The sequence below is a fragment of the Wyeomyia smithii genome, chromosome 3 (assembly GCF_029784165.1).
Source record: "Wyeomyia smithii strain HCP4-BCI-WySm-NY-G18 chromosome 3, ASM2978416v1, whole genome shotgun sequence".
In the NCBI taxonomy this organism is placed as follows: domain Eukaryota; kingdom Metazoa; phylum Arthropoda; class Insecta; order Diptera; family Culicidae; genus Wyeomyia; species Wyeomyia smithii.
In genome coordinates, this window is record NC_073696.1 from 193,411,319 (window position 1) to 193,426,580 (window position 15,262).

The following is a 15,262-nucleotide window of genomic DNA, read 5'->3' on the forward strand; positions in this document are numbered from 1 at the left end:
TAAAAATATAACGCGTATGAAGCGTCTCAGTTTGGGAACTCAACCCTGCAAACCGGAATCAGGTCTTACATCACAGTTACCGTTGTGTATGTAAGAATTTTCTGTTAATCAAAGTGTTCTTCCAAAGAATTTATTACTGGAACTAGTATGGACACAAGTAACTGAAGGTTAGAAACGCGCAATTACCAGACGGATTCAGAAAGGTAAGTATAAGCACAGAGAACAGACATTCATGTTCATATAAAGAAATTTGAAAATCGTGTGTGAAAATTTGAATCCAAATACAATAATACACTAACGAAATCTGTCTTGTGGTGCCCCAGTTGCACTGCATAAATATTGCTGAATAGATATTTTATCGATATCTGTGCTTGGTTTTTAAGTGATGCGAGCGCCACATAGCGGGAGCATTATCACTTACTGTTAAATGACGGTTGCAAGTTTTTACACATCTTTTGAAAATAAGATGAACGTCTGATCTCTGTGGTAACAGTTATATTTAAGATTTTCTTTGTGTTGACATCCAACCAGGGTTGATATTTGTTGAAACTCTTGAGTGAAAGTGAAAAAAAGCATCCATAAAGGTTTTTTTTTTTTTTTCAAACCTTTCAGAGTTCTCCCTTCCCGTATTTTGCATGGCAGTGAACTGTCAAAACTCCTCATTATATATCATGCGATGGAAACAAGGCAGCAAAATCAGTTTATTTCTTTTTACTTTGCCTATGGAACTTCCAATGCAATGTTCATATACTTTTTTTTCGTTCTTTCGTTATTCATTAACGAAGATTGCCAAGTCATCACAGGGATACCAAATGTGCAGATTTGTCTGCAAAGCGCAGATTTTTGGAGTCCGTGTGCAGATTTTTATTCATTTGCAGTTTTTTCACGGTTTCTGCAGATTTTTGTCACAGTCTCCTTAGATATGCGCAGATTTTATTAAAATGTGTGCAGATTTTTACAGACTTTTGCCTGCGCGATCGAATTTTTTTCGGATCACGGATAGATTTTCTTCAGATTTCGAGCACATATTTCCGGTTTTTCGAGCAGTTGCAGACATTTTTCAAAAACATCTGGCATCTCTGAGTCATCGGTCAGTGTCAGTGTCAGTGAAAAAGTGTTTCGGTGAGGTTCATTTTGGCTGAGTGGAACGAAATAGTGATCGACGACAACAATGGACGAACATATTACGCCACAAGAAACTGGCTCCGGAAAATCCACATAGATGTTTCAATAGGAAAAAGATGCCATTTTGTGCTATTGGTTGAATTTTTTGGAACACGACTTATTTTTGAGAAGCTTAAAAGATTGATGATTACAAATATTTGTAGGGCCAAAACGGGTTTTTTGATCGGTGTGATTTTTCGGCAAAGTTGTAGATAATAACTTTATCTTTCTGAAAAAAATGTACACTCTGAAAAAACTCATTAAATTTTTGAAAAAAAGTCAAAAGAAAAATTAAAAATAATTATTTAAAAATGCTCATTTTTTTTAAATCTAATTTTTTTTATAAAAACTGAAAAAAATTACTTAAACAATGCAACCGATCCGATCATTGAGAAATCAGGAAAAATAGCTGATTTCTTGAAAAAGAAATTTAATTATTTTTTCACAGGGTATTTATCTAAAACTTTTCCGAAGACGTCACACCGGAGACTGGCAACAAGGCCAACTGAGTGTTGTGCGCGTTCTACCTCAACGTAAAATTTTAGTGATAAAGGTAGTTTCCCGCGGAATAAAAATGATGTAATTGGTGGAAGCGCGAAGTTCCGGTTCCTCTGATATCTAGAAAAGTGAAGAAGAGCATCAACGGACCGCTCTGGGCAGGATAGGTATCGCTATATTTTCGAAGTGTTTTGTTTTTGAGGAGCACTTGAACCAGCCACAAAACTCATCGACCAAGAAGTAAAATTTGATACGCTCGCAGCGCCACCGCCGTTCGGTGGCGGGTAAACGAATGAGCTGCCATGGAAAACGTGGGCAGATTCGAATCTGTACACTAATAGCGAAGAATTTCTTCAATAAGACGTTGGTAAGATCGTTCTGAACTGTAACTGTATTATCAAGTAATATTAAATACGAGCCACTAATGTAAATTAGTCTGGAAGTGTGAATACAATGTTATGTCCAATAGATATAACAACGTATTCATACGGGGCTTAGTGTTTATGAAGACGATCTCGGAATGTACGTGTATTACCAGGCATTCTTGAAATGGGTCGTTGGATGAACACTAGAGCTGTCACCTTTCATCTTCAGGGCTAATAATATTTGCATCTTTGTATTATGTAATATATAAAAAATCAATAAAAAATAAATCAACTTTAAATAGAAATAGATGCAGATAGGTTTTTTTTTCCATAAAAGCACTGCCGGCCAGTGGGAGATGAATTGTAAAAAAACACACACACACACACACACACACACACACACAACTTTTCCGAAGACGTCACACCGATCAAACAAACCGTTTTGGCCCTTAAAATATTTGTAATCATTAATATCTTCCCACAATAGTATTTTTCAATAGCTTCTCAAAAATGAGTCGTGTTCCAAATCAAAAATGGTTGATAAAATTGGTTGCTCGTTATTTGTGGAACTGCTCTGCAGATATTCGTCACAGCAATTGTATTATCCATATCCATATTAAAAACGACGTGCCACCGTGCTACCAGAAACAACCACCGCTTCTCCCGGTTTCGGCAAAATCTTAATCTGCAACTTTCGAAAATTAGAGAATAAAATGACAGAGCCGCAACCAAAACCCTTACCAGCTTGCAATCACACAGTTTTCCTTCATGCTAAGCAAAAACAAACCGGCACTAAAGAACAAAAACAAACGAACGCTTGTGTTAAATGGGGATACATTTTAACCACTGTTTTCTTGGAGTCACTTGCTTGGATCAGTTTTGACGTTTCGTCTTGATAACGCTTGCTGTTTGTTTTTGCACTTTGACGAAGGAACAGTGAAGATCATTTGGTTGGATTCGAACGATGCGCGCGAAATATTTAAATTGAGTAAGCACGTTACTAGGACGAAAATCGGAAGTAACGGAATATAAACTGTTGTGTAATATAGCGCTAGCTAGAATTCGAACATATGACGAAGATTGTTAAAATAGTGTTGATATTCATACAAAAAAAAAACCTTTCGGCTTCTCCGCTAAGAGCACCGACGATTTAGGCAAGGGTGTTTCAATGTAAATTACGATAAATTATTTTGTGTCTATTATTGATCGTCATATATTCGATGTGTTTTTGTTTGTTGTACTGTATAAAATGTTTAGAAATATATTTATCTATAGCTTTTTACGCACCGTATTGGCGGGTGCTATAATGCGTGTTCGTAATTTGCCAACCTCTCTGCTTACGTCAATTTCGTGATTTCTGGAGTTTTGGCAACAGTAATGCTGCCATATTTATTGTTTCCCTATCGAAATACATGAAAAGATCCCTATGGCATCGCGCCAGGTTTCAAGGACTAACATCCCAACGTATATGTAAACGAGATAGCATATCATCGTCACTTCTCATACTCATTTATCTGACAGCTGACAGCGAGCACAAGTGAGATTGAGCCCAGGACATGAGTTCATTGTCATTAACTGTTATTCGGTATAGGGATGTCAAAAGCTCGGTGAAAAGTCAAACTGACGTAAGCAAAGTTTTCAAAAGGGAAGGTAACTATTATGAACATTTCATTATAGCATCCGCCATAATGGCGCGTTAAAAGCTGGATCGAGGAGGTGCTACTTCAGTTTTGTACGCACCATAATGGCGGTCGCTATACACGGTGTCTCTGGTTGAAGAGCTTATCAAAAAAAAATTAGTATCGCACTAATACTCGTCATTCGAAAGGTTGAGCTGTCCCCTTTAATATCCTACCAAAATTGAACTGTTCTATCGGGGGGTCTAGAACAATTTGTTTTCGAACATATATTAGTAATTGAAAAGCTAGTGAAATGAAAATATGTTTCAGAAATATAAAAAGTTATTAGGGTTCCCTGATCGTACTGAAATATTAAGGGTTGTTTTTATTTATAAAACAAAACAAAACTTCACATAATATCAGATTTTTTGAAAAGGGTTAAGTGGGACAAAAAAGACCCTCGAAAATTTGGAGTCGAAAATCAGCTGAAAACAAATGAAATGTTATAACTTTGATTATATTGATTTTGATTCATAATTTGGTTGATGATTGATTTGATTTATTTCTTCAAAATTCGACATGGTAATTCATCCTATAAAAATATAACAGTTGCTGTCATGGTTTCGTTACAGGATATTTTCATTTTTCTTCAAAAAATGGTGATTATTACAGCTCTTTTTTGCTTGTCAACAAAACTGGACCCTTTATCTAGGCTATACGTTTTAAAGAGCAACTCAAGAGCTTTCATTTGATGTTATTAAAAAATGCGCCGTTTTAGAACGACCGAGAAAATTTCATTATTCATACATGTTTTAAATCATTATTTAAACCCATTGTACCAGGAACGCAACTCCGTTTTGTATCGATGTCCTCCAATTGAGCTTAAATTTCCAGAGTTTGTTCATCCATGAAATAATGTGTACATATAAGTTTTTTGGGAAAGGAGTTAGTGGGGTGAAATGCATGAAAGCGGGATTCAGGTGTTATGGGCCCGGGACAAAAATTTTCGTGGGACCTCTTTTCTCAAAAAAATAGTTGAAATGATTTAACGCTTCGCTGGAAAGTGACGAGCAAAACACAAAAAAGGTCTCCAACCTTTATTCACGTCTGGCCTAGGACCAGGGGGCCCCTCGTGTCGAAAGGCCCGGGGCATTCCCCTCCCCCCCTTAAATCCGGGCCTTGTGAAATGGCATCCTAAACTTTAATGTCCAGGTGCTGCTAAAATCATAATGTTACTGTAACTGTGAGTAGAATGCATCGAATTTTCTGCAATTTGGTATGCTTATTGTACCATTAAGAATGTTTGAAGTACTGGCTACTAGGGATGGTCGGGTTTGGCTTTTTTCAAACCCGTACCCGAAACTTTTTTTCCGATCAAACCCTAACCCGAAAATTTTATATTTCGACCTGAACTCGAAGCTGTGAAACCCGAGTCCGTCTCAACCCGATATTTTTTGGTGGTCAATTTTTTAAACCAATTTGCTTCTGATATTATGTGTAAATAATGCAAAGTGAGTATCAATAACAAAAATTTAAGATGTGATTGATTTTAACGGTCTTTCCCAACCGGAATTGGAACATACGAGGACTGGCTTGTAAGACAAGCATCGTACCTTGCGACCAACTGGAGCGTTATAGAGCTATAGCCTGCTATAGCAAGCATTTTAAATGTAGGTACAAAATGGAGTTGCGCTCCTTGAGCAACAGGTTCAAATGATAGCCTAAACCTTGTTATGAAAAAAACGCACTTTTTCAATACCTCCAATAAAAGTTCTTGAGTTGATTTATAAAACGTTGTGTTTAAATTTAGGACCTAGTTCTGATGACAAAAGAAAAAAACTCCAAAAATCACCATGTTTTAGAAGAAAAATGTTATTATCTAATTATGTAGTCTCGACAGCAACTTTCAATAACCGACATTGTATATTTTTATAGGAGAGAGTTACTATATCAATTTTCAGAGAAATCGATTAAGCGTACAAAAAGTTATAGCTTTTTTTGTCTTTTCAGCAATTTTTGGACTCAAAATTTTCGAGTCTTTTTTACCCCACTTCACCCTTTCCAAAAAATCTAAGATCATGCCAAATATAGTTTCGTTATATGAAAAAAAAACTTGAAGGTTTCAACACTATCTGATCGGGCCCCCCAGCACCTAAATCCCTTGATAAGTATACATAGTTCCCATTCCACCAAGTTTTCAATTACAAAAAAATGTCTGAAAAAAAAATTGTTCTGGACCCGCCGATAGAACATTTCAATTTCAGTAACATATTAAAGGGGACACCTTGAGCTTTCGAATGATGAGTATAAGAACGATACTTAGTTTTTTCGGATAAGTTTCTTCTACCAGAGACACCGTGTATAATACGTTTCGTAATATGTGAACCTCTCTGCTTATGTCAACTTTGGGATTTTTGAAAATTTGGCAACACAATTGGATTTTATAGCGTTTGTTATTATGGCGCGTTAAAAGGTTGAATAGACCTTTTCACGTACGAATGTGTTAGTGTCATTAGTTGGGGAAAATATTTATAACTAGCTGTATTGTTTGCAATGCTATGTTTTCAGCTGCTGGACAAAAATTCAGTTGAACACTCATTATATGTTTTAAACTTCTTTCTGAATAAAATTTTCTCATTCGTGATCAGAATTCGGAAGAAGGCGCTAAATATAATCGACCAAAAATGGTGAAAAAGTGATAAAAGTCGAAGCGATGATTTACAGGTTGGAAAAAAACAAAAGCAATTTTAAACGGGTTTACACGTTTACTAGTGTGCGTAGGTGAAAAGTCACTTATCTCTATAGGTACGACATCTGACTCAGATGTCAGAAACTTATTTTGCCAATAATGGACGATCCATTATGATATCACGCAAAAATTGTCTTTGTCTTTTTTTTTGTCTTTTGGAGAGCCTAATTCTGCTGGAGCCGGAGGGCTGGGGGTAACTAAGCAGAGCTCTTCAGATTTGCGTTGTAGCATACCAGACGAGACGGGTAATGTCACCCACTAAAACACTGTTTAGCTGTCATCCCCCACACGGGCCTATTACTATGTAATATGTATGGGCAAAAGACAGCATCTAGCATATATCCTGTTAGAATTGGTTCGTGTTCTTGCTGTCTCTGATCCCTCATGCACCATGTTTGCTATCCTTTCAAGGATCTTATGTATCAAGATTGTTCTTCATTTGGTCGTTCTAGTATACTACTTGTTTTTTTTTTTTCACCTTCTTCTATCCCCCTCTCTTTCTATTTTGACCTGAAACTGACTCATTATTTTATAGAAAATGAGAAGGAGAAAAAAGGATGTAATAAATAATGGTACACTTAGGTCTCCCCTTACACGGTTTTTAACGCATCTTTTTCACGCGGATTTCGAAATTTATGCGGATTTCAGAATTCACCCGGTTTTTCAAGCGGATTTTGGGACTTATGCGGTTGTTTACGCGCCATCCCCCGCATATAAAAGACTTCAGTGTACATTAATGTCAGTATGAACTCCACCCCGGCACAACTCAAAACTCACTCTGTGGTCCCTTTTAGAACATTCAAAACTTTAGCCATAAAAACACATCCACCTACAACTCCTGATTTTTTGTGAATTATGAAACGGGTCCTTGTGAGATGGAATTTAATAGTATTTTGCATCGTTTGCCAATTAAAACTCAAAACTGCAAAACCCTAAGCCGCGCCAACATTGAATCCAACCGACGATATGAGCAAGGATTCATTTTTTAGGAAAGGTAGAAGGAAAAAAGAAAGAAAACATAGAAAGAAGGAAAAAAATAGATAAAAAAGAGAAAAAAAGAGAAAAACAAAAACAATAAAACGGTGGTTTGGTCCACGTGTGAGATCCATTCTTCAAAACTAGCCTTTTGTGAAATTAAGAGCATATTTTATTTTGTAGAAGAATTCTCCCACATAGGAGATAGCCAAGAGAAGTCATAATAGGAATAAAGGAAATTTACAGATGACCAACTCTCTTCATCTCCCACTCCCATCCGCCACCCGGGAGTACGCGCCCTATAGACTAACCACCAAGCCCAGGGGTTAATGATGTCACGCAAAAATTGGAAAAAAAAAGGGATCGTAGAACTATAAATGAATGATGCAAATATCATAAATAGTTCTGAGTTGAACTCTGTGGTTAGGTATGTGACTTTTTTGTTTATTTATTTTTTTAAGTTTAAATGTGATGTCACACTCAAGCTAACCACAGCCCCCCCCCTCCGCCATATGTCGCAAAATGTCACAATAATTGAAACCCCCTTCTCCCCTTGAACGCGTGACATCATTAATGGATCGTCCCTAAAGTGAGTGATCGGATGAAGCTTTTGCAAATTCTCAAAGAAGTAGTGAGACATGAACTATCTTTAACGGTATTTTCGATATTTTGTGCAACGCAAAAACTGACGATCACATTACGCGACGCGAGACAAGACAATCTTGAATGCAAGCTATTTGTTTAGGGGAGCTCCGTAGCCGCAAGGTAACAGAGTCCGCTTTGACATGCGATTAGTCATGAGTTCGAATCTTAGTACAATCAAGACTTTTTACGCATGGGTTTATTCTCAGGTACCCTGTTGTCGATTACGTTATTGATCATAGAAAAGCAGAAAGTTGCACATTGAGAATGATTTGCTACTTTCAAGCATTATTTTTACGGTTCTTTGAGCAATTTCTGCAAAACCGGACCAGACCATCAATGATTTATTCACGTGAGAAAGATTTGTTAGGGCGTAGTACAAATATTACGGAACGCAAAAAATCTAGAACGTTTATCAGACTTCGTGGGAAAAAATTCTACAGAATATTAGACATTCTCTATTAAATCATAGTTACCGTATGGGAAACTTAGGGAAAGGGAGGACCCGTAGTTCAACGGGGCTCAATAATCTTTTGCACTGGAGGCTCATAAATAAATAAAACTAGATACTGACTAGATATGTTTCTAGGTACTGGCTAATCGATTTTCATGCTGAAATATACGCCATTCTTGAGTGTGCTTAACATTTGTATTGTCTCCGACAGCCAGGTATCACTCAAGGTGGTAAAAGCACTTATTTGTAAGTCTTAGCTAGTATGAGAATGAATTCTTCCGCTTCGATAGTTAGCACAAAAAATTCTTCCATGCTGGGTACCAGGACACTACGGAATTGAAGCTAATGGAAAATCCAATTCACTAGCTAGACAAGGATCTTCTGAGGTGTTTCATCAAGGGCTTTGAAAATGGAACTTGACGAGTGGGAGAGGGTGGCTATAAGAGATAATCTGTATATCTTGGGTGGCTTACGGCAATCAAATATTTTATAATACCAAACTGCGGAACCGCGGCGATTTCAGGCCTATAGAAAAGATCTATGCACGACTACAGAACTTTTCACTAATCACTATTCGAGCAAATATCGTCTGAATAAGTTAAGCTCGATGTCGAGAAGTGTCACATCTGCAGAATTGAGAATGAAAACCGAAATACCTTCTCTGCGAATGCCGAGTATTACAACATAGACTGCGTATCCTCGGTCAAGGAGTCATGAGTACTTTCGACGCGTGGAACGAGAATCTATCTCAGATAATAAACTTCATTCTTAAGATCTTGGTTCAACGTCGACTTTATGTCCAAGTGTTTCATCCTCTCGAGTGACTTCTGGGTTCCCTGCATATTTTATGCAATGTTGTTTCCCATGATTATGGATGGTATGCTATTTACTAGAGATGGTCGGGTATGGGAAATTTGTTACCTGTACCCGACTAATCGAAAATTTTCAAACCCCTGCCCGACCCGAACCCGAAGACTTGGTTTTTAAATTACCCGTACCCGACCCGAACCCGTAAAATATTTTTTGGCGTTACCCGAAACCCGACCCGAACCCGTCGGGTACGGGTCGGGTACGGGTTTCGAGTTAAAATACCCGTACCCGACCATCTCTACTATTTACATCCAATTTTTTCAAGAAGTTGGTCAACACCACATGTTTTCTCTTCGCGCATGATAAACCTATCAATTCCGTTTCTGATGACGACAGATAATTGTTTGTTGTTTCTTCGTTGGCCATGCAATTAAGTTTCCCTAAACCTCGAAAGCATATCCAGATACCGATATGAGGTCATCTTCTTCGTTGGCAAAGTCTGCATTGGCATACCCTATCAACACTTGGATTGTCTTGGTGTTGATTAACTATTGATGTATCCGTCGTCATGTTTGTATCCAATAGTGTCCACATTGGTTCACAATAATGTATACCAAACCGTTTCAAGGTTCGTTAAGTGTAACCAGGCTGAGGGATTTGTAAAGTATGAATTAAAAAAATAATTTCCATTCTAAGGAAATATTTCACCTCAGATAAGTCTTTCATTTGGAATGGCTTTCCTAGTTCCGATTTCATCCAATTTATTCTATCCAGATTTGTTTCTGCAACCAAAAGGTTATCTACGGACAAATACTCTATACACAAGAATCAGAACTAAGCTGCTTCTTGGCCAAAACGCTTGTTTTAACTTCTGCTAGCCTGTTTAAATCCATTTGACCTTTGCTAATTAGGTCATTGGAATGTTGCATATAAATAACCTCACCAAACTTCCCATTAAGAAAACCGATTTTTACATCCGTTTGATGGATGTTGCAGTTTCATTTCATTAGCCAAGGATAAAACTGTTCTATCCATCGGGGGAAAATTTTCACCATAATCAAACCCAGGACGTTGCGGACATCCTTTAGCCACTATTCGTGCTTCAAGACGTCTGTCTTTTTTGATGTTGAAAAACTCTTTTGATAGTGTAGCCTTCTTGATTATGTTTTCATCTGCAACATCCCATGTTTGATTTTTTCTTGAAATGGTTTGATTTCACTATCGATAGCAGTTTTCCACTGCTCCCGACCATTTCGTTTCTTCAACTACTCAATGGTTTGTGGAATAGGTTTTCCAGCTGATGCCATTGTAGTTATCTTTGCCATTTAGTAATACACCTTGCCGGTATTTATCTTTGCCAGTCACTTCTCAGTGTTGGTGTTCCTGCTTCACTTTCTGCAGGCTGATCCTCGGAAGTACTTTCATAGATAAGTTTTGCCGATATTTATGTTAGTGTCTGCTCTACATTGTCAGAATCTTCTCCTTCATCAGGCTCCTCATTACTTGCGATATTCTTTTCTCTTTCTTCGTATGCTTCAGTCTGTTTGTCTGCATAACATTGATGTAGTCAATTGCCGAAACATGCTGCAACTCAAGCAGAGCATCGCTGATTAGTCGACGACGAATCAATAACCTCGCCAAAGCTCAGAAACAACACACTGTCAACTACAAAAATAATCAGTTTGCCCATCTCATTTGATTTTCTAACCGAAATTAGATTAAAATCTAAACCAGGATTAGATAGGACAATCTTATTGTATCCGACTTCGTGAGTCGAAGCTCCTGGCCTAATTTGGCAGTTGAAATGTTAGTAGATTAGTCCTAACCTTTGACATCCTCCGGTGGTTTTTCGATTCTTACTATTTGCTTTGTTGCCTTAGAACCACCAATGAAGCGAACCTGCGTCGCACCAGCAACCGGAATCACGCAATCTTCTTCGTCCAGTGTTCGTTTGAGGCTAAGGATGAGAACTCGTTTGAGGATGAGAGTTCGTTTGAGGCTAAGGATGAGGACCTAAGCCAAATGATGCTCTACTCTTATTTTCACACCGAAAAAATACAAGCCTCTAATTACCTCGGAGGAATTTCATCGTAACATGGGTTCCTTTTGTAAAATTATAAGTGAAATGATCTGATTATTAAGTTCTTTTTTAAAGCTGTTAGAATCGAGATAGTTTAAGAAATCTATAAAAGAAAAACAAGTAACCATTTTTCTTTTGCAAATGCGCTGAGTTATTTTCAAAATATTAACGTCAAATTAGAACTATTTACCTGTAGTTGGTATAAACCGCAAATTACTTCGCACCCCAGAAAACGCTTTCAAATCTCGGGAAAAGCAGATAAGACGCTTTCTACTGTGTTGTGACTGTTGCCGTTGGGTTGTTTGAAAACAAATGCTCAAATTGTTGTCGATTGATCCGTTTATCGCTTAAGCAGGGCGACGCGATGCACTTTTGCTGCTTAACACACTTGCTCAGCCCAAACCAAACACTCGCACATAACAAATCTGTCCTTAGCGCTAGTGTCACTGTTAAATCGCCCGTTCCTGTCGGACGTAAGGATACTAAGCTGCTATTTAACCATTACACACAGTAGCAGTTTCTTCAACCAGCCCGGGACTCTTCCGGAAGCTCTCGTGCACGCATACACACAGGCAAACAATAATTCACTTCCTCTCTCGTTTTTGCGTTCAGCAAAATGATACTGCTTTATTATCTTCCTTTTTCTTCACTCGGGAGCCATTGATGCATTCAGAGGTCACTTTTTGCACCAGCCACTTCCACGCCCGTCACTACCGTCGCGTAACAAGATCTTTTTTGATACAATGCTAGAACCGCAAGACGAGCCCACCGCACAAACACAAACAATTCAATACGCACTTTATGTGCGGGCTCAATCACTCTGCTGATCCGGTGTAGGAAAAACCGCACATTCGCCTCGTTCTGTTCTCATTCACAAGTTACGAAAACTGAAGTTCTTCTCGTTCCCGTGCGGAATCTATCGGGATAAGATATTCCTCCAGAAGCGCTCGTCTTGCTCTCGCTCACTCCAACACTCACACGGCGCTATGCCAGTCGACAATGGGAAATGCCGAAGAAAATGTCTATCACTAACTGTACAGGGAGCAACTTTTCCTCCTGGAAACACGTATAATTCATCCACAGAAAGTCAATTCACTGCTTTTTTTTGTGCAAATCACACCTCAAAAGCTATGTACAATTCTGCTTTACAGAACTATTTCGCCGTGTCTGTCTACTCACTGGGGATGTTCTTAAAAAAGTTGCACTTTACAAAATATACAGCTAAAAAGGTTAGATTATTTAACACGCCGAATTAGATAGCTACTACAATCATTATACTACACGAAACAGGAATCAAACGGCTTGATCTTGTTTCGAATACTGAAATTTTCTGGCCGAAAACGAGCGCGCTGGACTTTTTACACAAACTTTAGCTCGATCTCGTCCCGTTCCGAATGTACGATGTTACGCCATTTGTTTTTTCGCGACTTCTCCGTCTGCGGAACTGAGAGAACGTCTGGTGAGTATAACACAGATATCAAACTGTTATGTATGCAACGCTGTGTGTGAGAGAGAGGCCTGTTCCTATAAGAACTCATTTCACAGTGTTGCTGGAGTTTTCTTAGGGAATAAGGAAAGTGCCAGTTTGTTATTCAAAAATGCACTTGTTTAAATTTTTTTGCAGGTTTTGGGCATTTTTTTTGTTTTGTAGTTAAATGTTAGGCCCTCTAATTAACTATACAACCATTTATGGTTACATTGTTCAAAATCTAACGAAAATGGGTAGGCCCAAGTTTAAAACCTCTATTTTTTTGGTTTTATTTGCTCTCCATATGAATACAAAGTTTTTAACTTGATACGGGTATGAAAAAATCACTAATTAAGCTTTCTTTCGGATTATACAACATTTCTTCTTATTTTTTTCTTCTAAACTTTAGTGAATGAATATGAATATTTTTAAAGTGATGGGAGCAATAAGAGATAAGGGTAATCCTTATGAGCCCGGTTGCAATTTTTTTGCGAATATTTGAAAAATAACATAAATATTACCTTCCCTCCATTGTTGGAGACCATTCTTCTCCAGTTATTTACAATAACAATATTGATGTTTTAAAAAGACAAGTGAGGTTTTGTGTCTTCATATTGAGCACAATGGCTAAAATTAAAAGCACTTCAAGGAAAAAAGAAGAATGAACTTCAAGAATACCTTTATCAAACCTCTATCAAAATCACAATCCACAGGCGAACAAGTAGAATTCATAATTTGTGCATGCAATGAAATTCCAATCAACGAAATCACAATGCCACAACTGTCCTGTATCAGTCATACTATAAAAAAATGTTGATATACTTTAGTTGTTGATAAAATACATTGGATGATTGCTACTAAATGGTTGGCAATTGACATAATTTTACATAACTTGCGGAATTGAACTCAAACTACTGAATGAAATTGAACATTTATATTATCTTCAACATATATCTAAACCGAATGCAGTGCTCCATTCATGTTCAGTGTAAAATGTTCTAATACATCAAACTACTGCCATTCTTTTCTCAGTCTGATATCGTTAAACTTAAAATTATTTTAAGCTCATTTGACAATGTTTCATACTGACAACACTTCTACACCTGGAGCTAAAACACTCTTTTCAGAAGCTTATCTGCAAGTATATGTGAAGTCTTGTTAGCTTATAGCATGCAACACTATCCGGTATTCCCACACACTTTTATTTTGGAGCACCACTCACTGTCTTCTTCTAGTAGCCACTCATTCTCTCAGAACGCAACAAAAATCCGGCGAAATCGCGTTTCCTGGCTCTATTGAACAAAGCAATTCCGGAACGGTTTTCAGCAACTTTTTGCCTAACTCTTACGACCTAACTCGGATACAAACCTGTTGGTCGAATATTTTCACTATTTACAACACTTTGAGTAAGAATTTCAAGCAACTTGAATAGAGATTAACGCTAATTACAGCAATCAATTTACATTTTCCGTATCTTCTGCTTGCTAGCTAAATTTCTCTTCAAAATATGCTGCTTGCTTGTCTCGCGCACGAACACACACTGCCTTGGGGTAGCGGACAGTGACTTGCTTTGGCTCGTGCGTGTTTTACAATTTGAGTACCCACGAGTATTCGTTGTAGGAGCCGAATTCGACATGCAGAGGCGCCTCGGTAAAATGATGAATTTCTTTGGGTATGAATCCAAATAACATTTTTTTAACAATAATAACGCCTCTCTCAAATGAAGGAACAACCATTGTTTAAAATCGATGTCAAAAAAAAACTCGTTTTCAGTGTTACACAGTTAAAATTTTTTATGCCGGGTCTCAGTATTTTTTGCCGAGAACAGCATCACTGAGTGCTCGGTTAAAAAAAACAATGACAGCTGTCACATATTTTCGCAAATCTCGAAAAATTACGACGAACTCTTATTGCAAATTTGAATGATGATGTGCCGAAATCAAAGAGATCTTCCACTTTGGAGAATGATCGGATGCAGCAAGCTAACGGGTCGTTGAATCCGGAATTAGTTCGGTGAAAGCTAGGTTGTAACAATCCAGTAGAGCGATAAAGACGCTGTGAGGCCCGGAAATTCAATTTAGAAAGGATTTCTGGTGAGTCGATTCCGGAGTTTAAAACTTTTGCTACGAACACCGATTGTTGAACTTCTCTGCGTCGTTGCAATGTGTCAATCCCAAGCAGACGACAACGATCAGGATATGGAGGCAGGTTAATCGGGTCACGCTACGGAAAATTTCTTAACGCAATCCTCAGGAATCTTTTTTGCACTCGCCCTAGTCGCAAATTCCAGACAAATTGTTGGGGGCCCTAGACCAAGCTGGCATTTTCAAGGAGTGGCCGAAAGATTGCACAATACAACGCCTTCAAGCAATGGGGATCCATAAAGTCGCGAGCAATTTTCGATACGAAACCAAGTTGTCTCGTCGCTCTAGCGATTA

At 37.9% G+C, this 15,262-nt stretch overlaps 1 protein-coding gene across 4 annotated transcripts in view; it reads right to left on the reverse strand.

Annotated features, from left to right (window-relative positions):
• LOC129732785 (maternal protein pumilio) overlaps positions 1-14,359 on the reverse strand; it is a 202,057-nt gene extending 187,698 nt beyond the window's left edge. For 2 of the 4 annotated variants that reach the window (XM_055694021.1, XM_055694020.1), the window contains exon 1: positions 11,547-12,814. The gene's annotated coding sequence lies outside the window, so the exon portion shown is untranslated. Of the gene's footprint in view, positions 1-11,546; positions 12,815-14,192 lie in introns of those variants that run through there. The other 2 variants (XM_055694019.1, XM_055694018.1) reach the window with 2 other exon arrangements.
• Between the last annotated feature and the right edge of the window lie 903 nt (positions 14,360-15,262).